This window comes from Hypanus sabinus, chromosome 1, assembly GCF_030144855.1.
Source record: "Hypanus sabinus isolate sHypSab1 chromosome 1, sHypSab1.hap1, whole genome shotgun sequence".
NCBI classification, from domain to species: domain Eukaryota; kingdom Metazoa; phylum Chordata; class Chondrichthyes; order Myliobatiformes; family Dasyatidae; genus Hypanus; species Hypanus sabinus.
The window spans coordinates 37,509,137-37,515,136 of record NC_082706.1 but is presented as its reverse complement, the minus strand read 5'-3'; positions in this window follow the sequence as shown (position 1 = coordinate 37,515,136).

The following is a 6,000-nucleotide window of genomic DNA, read 5'->3' as shown; positions in this document are numbered from 1 at the left end:
GGAAGGGGTGATGAGGGGAATGTGTTTGCCGAGGGGAAGGGGTGATGAGGGGAATGTGTTTGCCGAGGGCAAGGGGTGATGAGGGGAATGTGTTTGCAGAGGGGAAGAGGTGATGAGGGGAATGTGTTTGCCGAGGGGAAGGGGTGTTGAGGGGAATGTGTTTGCCGAGGGGAAGGGGTGATGAGGGGAATGTGTTTGCCGAGGGGAAGGGGTGATGAGGGGAATGTGTTTGCCGAGGGGAAGGGGTGATGAGGGGAATGTGTTTGCCGAGGGGAAGGGGTGATGAGGGGAATGTGTTTACTGAGGGGAAGGGGTGATTAGGGTGTTTGCCGAGGGAAGGGGTGATTAGGGTGTTCGCCGAGGGAAGGGGTGTTGAGGGGAATGTGTTTACTGAGGGGAAGGGGTGATTAGTGTGTTTGCCGAGGGAAGGGGTGATGAGGGGAATGTATTTGCCCAGGGAAGGGGTGATTAGGGTGTTTGCCGAGGGAAGGGGTGATGAGGGGAATGTGTTTGCCGAGTGGAAGGGGTGATGAGGGGAATGTGTTTGCCCAGGGAAGGGGTGATTAGGGTGTTTGCCGAGTGGAAGGGGTGATGAGGGGAATGTGTTTGTCGAGGGAAGGGGTGTTGAGGGTGTTTGCCGAGTGGGAGGGGTGATGAGGGGAATGTGTTTGTCGAGGGAAGGGGTGATTAGGGTGTTTGCCGAGGGAAGGGGTGATGAGGGGAATGTGTTTGCCCAGGGAAGGGGTGATTAGGGTGTTTGCCGAGGGAAGGGGTGATTAGGGTGTTTGCCGAGGGAAGGGGTGATGAGGGGAATGTGTTTGCCCAGGGAAGGGGTGATTAGGGTGTTTGCCGAGGGAAGGGGTGATGAGGGGAATGTGTTTGCCCAGGGAAGGGGTGTTGAGGGTGTTTGTCGAGGGAAGGGGTGATTAGGGTGTTTGCCCAGGGAAGGGGTGATCAGGGTAATGTGTTTGCCCAGGGAAGGGGTGTTGAGGGTGTTCGCCGAGGGAAGGGGTGATGAGGGGAATGTGTTTGCCGAGTGGAAGGGGTGATGAGGGGAATGTGTTTGTCAAGGGAAGGGGTGATGAGGGGAATGTGTTTGCCCAGGGAAGGGGTGATTAGGGTGTTTGCCGAGGGAAGGGGTGATGAGGGGAATGTGTTTGCTGAGGGAAGGGGTGATGAGTGTGTTTGCCGAGGCGAAGGGGTGATGAGGGGAATGTGTTTACTGAGGCGAAGGGGTGATGAGGGGAATGTGTTTGCTGAGGGGAAGGGGTGATGAGGGGAATGTGTTTGCCGAGGGGAAGGGGTGATGAGGGGAATGTGTTTGCCGAGGGCAAGGGGTGATGAGGGGAATGTGTTTGCAGAGGGGAAGAGGTGATGAGGGGAATGTGTTTGCCGAGGGGAAGGGGTGTTGAGGGGAATGTGTTTGCCGAGGGGAAGGGGTGATGAGGGGAATGTGTTTGCCGAGGGGAAGGGGTGATGAGGGGAATGTGTTTGCCGAGGGGAAGGGGTGATGAGGGGAATGTGTTTGCCGAGGGGAAGGGGTGATGAGGGGAATGTGTTTACTGAGGGGAAGGGGTGATTAGGGTGTTTGCCGAGGGAAGGGGTGATTAGGGTGTTCGCCGAGGGAAGGGGTGTTGAGGGGAATGTGTTTACTGAGGGGAAGGGGTGATTAGTGTGTTTGCCGAGGGAAGGGGTGATGAGGGGAATGTATTTGCCCAGGGAAGGGGTGATTAGGGTGTTTGCCGAGGGAAGGGGTGATGAGGGGAATGTGTTTGCCGAGTGGAAGGGGTGATGAGGGGAATGTGTTTGCCCAGGGAAGGGGTGATTAGGGTGTTTGCCGAGTGGAAGGGGTGATGAGGGGAATGTGTTTGTCGAGGGAAGGGGTGTTGAGGGTGTTTGCCGAGTGGGAGGGGTGATGAGGGGAATGTGTTTGTCGAGGGAAGGGGTGATTAGGGTGTTTGCCGAGGGAAGGGGTGATGAGGGGAATGTGTTTGCCCAGGGAAGGGGTGATTAGGGTGTTTGCCGAGGGAAGGGGTGATTAGGGTGTTTGCCGAGGGAAGGGGTGATGAGGGGAATGTGTTTGCCCAGGGAAGGGGTGATTAGGGTGTTTGCCGAGGGAAGGGGTGATGAGGGGAATGTGTTTGCCCAGGGAAGGGGTGTTGAGGGTGTTTGTCGAGGGAAGGGGTGATTAGGGTGTTTGCCCAGGGAAGGGGTGATCAGGGTAATGTGTTTGCCCAGGGAAGGGGTGTTGAGGGTGTTCGCCGAGGGAAGGGGTGATGAGGGGAATGTGTTTGCCGAGTGGAAGGGGTGATGAGGGGAATGTGTTTGTCAAGGGAAGGGGTGATGAGGGGAATGTGTTTGCCCAGGGAAGGGGTGATTAGGGTGTTTGCCGAGGGAAGGGGTGATGAGGGGAATGTGTTTGCTGAGGGAAGGGGTGATGAGGGGAATGTGTTTGCCGAGTGGAAGGGGTGATGAGGGGAATGTGTTTGCCCAGGGAAGGGGTGATTAGGGTGTTTGCCGAGGGAAGGGTGATGAGGGGAATGTGTTTGCTGATGGGAAGGGGTGATTAGGGGTATATGTTTGCCCAGGGAAGGGGTGATCAGGGTAATGTGTTTGCCCAGGGAAGGGGTGATGAGGGGAATGTGTTTGTCGAGGGAAGGGGTGATTAGGGTGTTTGCCCAGGGAAGGGGTGATGAGGGGAATGTGTTTGTCGAGGGGAAGGGGTGTTGAGGGTGTTTGCCGAGTGGAAGGGGTGATGAGGGGAATGTGTTTGTCGAGGGAAGGGGTGTTGAGGGTGTTTGCCGAGTGGAAGGGGTGATGAGGGGAATGTGTTTGCCCAGGGAAGGGGTGTTGAGGGTGTTCGCCGAGGGAAGGGGTGATGAGGGGAATGTGTTTGCCGAGTGGAAGGGGTGATGAGGGGAATGTGTTTGCCCAGGGAAGGGGTGATTAGGGTGTTTGCCGAGGGAAGGGTGATGAGGGGAATGTGTTTGCTGATGGGAATGGGTGATTAGGGGTATATGTTTGCCCAGGGAAGGGGTGATCAGGGTAATGTGTTTGCCCAGGGAAGGGGTGTTGAGGGTGTTCGCCGAGGGAAGGGGTGATGAGGGGAATGTGTTTGCCCAGGGAAGGGGTGTTGAGGGTGTTCGACGAGGGAAGGGGTAAAGAGGGTGTTCGCTCATTGGAAGGGGCGATGAGCAGAATGAGTTTGTCGAGGGGAAGGTTTGACGAGGGTGTTTGTCAAGGGAAGGGGTGATGAGGGGAATGTGTTTGCCGAGGGGAAGGGGTGATGAGGGGAATGTGTTTGCCGAGGGGAAGGGGTGATGAGGGGAATGTGTTTGCCGAGGGGAAGGGGTGATGAGGGGAATGTGTTTGCTGAGGAGAAGGGGTGATGAGGGGAATGTGTTTGCCGAGGGGAAGGGGTGATGAGGGGAATGTGTTTGCCGAGGGGAAGGGGTGATGAGGGGAATGTGTTTGCCGAGGGGAAGGGGTGATGAGGGGAATGTGTTTGCCGAGGGGAAGGGGTGAAGAGGGGAATGTGTTTGCCGAGGGGCAGGGTTGATGAGGGTGTTTGCCGAGGGGAAGGGGTGATGAGGGGAATGTGTTTGCCGAGGGATGGGGTGATGAGGGGAATGTGTTTGCCCAGGGAAGGGGTGATGAGGGTGTTTGCTGAGTGGAAGGGGTGATGAGGGGAATGTGTTTGTCGAGGGAAGGGGTGATTAGGGTGTTTGCCCAGGGAAGGGGTGATGAGGGGAATGTGTTTGCCAAGGGAAGGGGTGATTAGGGTGTTTGTCCAGGGAAGGGGTGATGAGGGGAATGTGTTTGCCCAGGGAAGGGGTGATGAGGGTGTTTGCTGAGTGGAAGGGGTGATGAGGGGAATGTGTTTGTCGAGGGAAGGGGTGATTAGGGTGTTTGCCCAGGGAAGGGGTGTTGAGGGGAAAGTGTTTGTCGAGGGGAAGGGTTGACGAGGGTGTTTGTCGAGGGAAGGGGTGATTAGGGTAATGTGTTTGCCCAGGGAAGGGGTGTTGAGGGTGTTTGCCGAGGGAAGGGGTGATGAGGGGAATGTGTTCGCCGAGGGAAGGGGTGATTAGGGGAATGAGTTTGTCGAGGGGAAGGTTTGACGAGGGTGTTTGTCAACGAAAGGGGTGATGAGGGAAATGTATTTGCCCAGGGAAGGGGTGTTGAGGGTGTTTGCCGAGTGGAAGGGGTGATGAGGGGAATGTGTTTGTCGAGGGAAGGGGTGATTAGGGTGTTTGCCCAGGGAAGGGGTGATCAGGGTAATGTGTTTGCCCAGGGAAGGGGTGTTGAGGGTGTTCGCCGAGGGAAGGGGTGATGAGGGGAATGTGTTTGTCAAGGGAAGGGGTGATGAGGGGAATGTGTTTGCCGAGTGGAAGGGGTGATGAGGGGAACGTGTTTGCCCAGGGAAGGGGTGTTGAGGGTGTTTGCCGAGTGGAAGGGGTGATGAGGGGAATGTGTTTGCCCAGGGAAGGGGTGATTAGGGTGTTTGCCGAGGGAAGGGTGATGAGGGGAATGTGTTTGCTGATGGGAAGGGGTGATTAGGGGTATATGTTTGCCCAGGGAAGGGGTGATCAGGGTAATGTGTTTGCCCAGGGAAGGGGTGTTGAGGGGAATGTGTTTGTCGAGTGGAAGGGGTGATGAGGGGAATGTGTTTGTCGAGGGAAGGGGTGATTAGGGTGTTTGCCCAGGGAAGGGGTGATGAGGGGAATGTGTTTGCCGAGGGAAGGGGTGATGAGGGGAATGTGTTTGCCGAGGGAAGGGGTGATTAGGGGAATGAGTTTGTCGAGGGGAAGGTTTGACGAGGGTGTTTGTCAAGGGAAGGGGTGATGAGGGAAATGTATTTGCCCAGGGAAGGGGTGATTAGGGTGTTTGCCGAGGGAAGGGGTGATGAGGGGAATGTGTTTGCCGAGTGGAAGGGGTGATGAGGGGAATGTGTTTGCTGATGGGAAGGGGTGATGAGGGGAATGTGTTTGCCCAGGGAAGGGGTGTTGAGGGTGTTTGCCGAGTGGAAGGGGTGATGAGGGGAATGTGTTTGTCGAGGGAAGGGGTGTTGAGGGTGTTTGCCGAGTGGAAGGGGTGATGAGGGGAATGTGTTTGTCGAGGGAAGGGGTGTTGAGGGTGTTTGCCGAGTGGAAGGGGTGATGAGGGGAATGTGTTTGCCCAGGGAAGGGGTGTTGAGGGTGTTTGCCGAGGGAAGGGTGATGAGGGGAATGTGTTTGCTGATGGGAAGGGGTGATTAGGGGTATATGTTTGCCCAGGGAAGGGGTGATCAGGGTAATGTGTTTGCCCAGGGAAAGGGTGTTGAGGGTGTTCGCCGAGGGAAGGGGTGATGAGGGGAATGTGTTTGCCCAGGGAAGGGGTGTTGAGGGTGTTCGACGAGGGAAGGGGTAAAGAGGGTGTTCGCTCATTGGAAGGGGCGATGAGCAGAATGAGTTTGTCGAGGGGAAGGTTTGACGAGGGTGTTTGTCAAGGGAAGGGGTGATGAGGGGAATGTGTTTGCCGAGGGGAAGGGGTGATGAGGGGAATGTGTTTGCCGAGGGGAAGGGGTGATGAGGGGAATGTGTTTGCCGAGGAGAAGGGGTGATGAGGGGAATGTGTTTGCCGAGGGGAAGGGGTGATGAGGGGAATGTGTTTGCCGAGGGGAAGGGGTGAGGAGGGGAATGTGTTTGCCGAGGGGAAGGGGTGATGAGGGGAATGTGTTTGCCGAGGGGAAGGGGTGAAGAGGGGAATGTGTTTGCCGAGGGGCAGGGTTGATGAGGGTGTTTGCCGAGGGGAAGGGGTGATGAGGGGAAAGTGTTTGCCCAGGGAAGGGGTGATTAGGGTGTTTGCCGAGGGAAGGGGTGATGAGGGGAATGTGTTTGCCCAGGGAAGGGGTGATGAGGGTGTTTGCTGAGTGGAAGGGGTGATGAGGGGAATGTGTTTGTCGAGGGACGGGGTGATTAGGGTGTTTGCCCAGGGAAGGGGTGTTGAGGGGAAAGTGTTTGT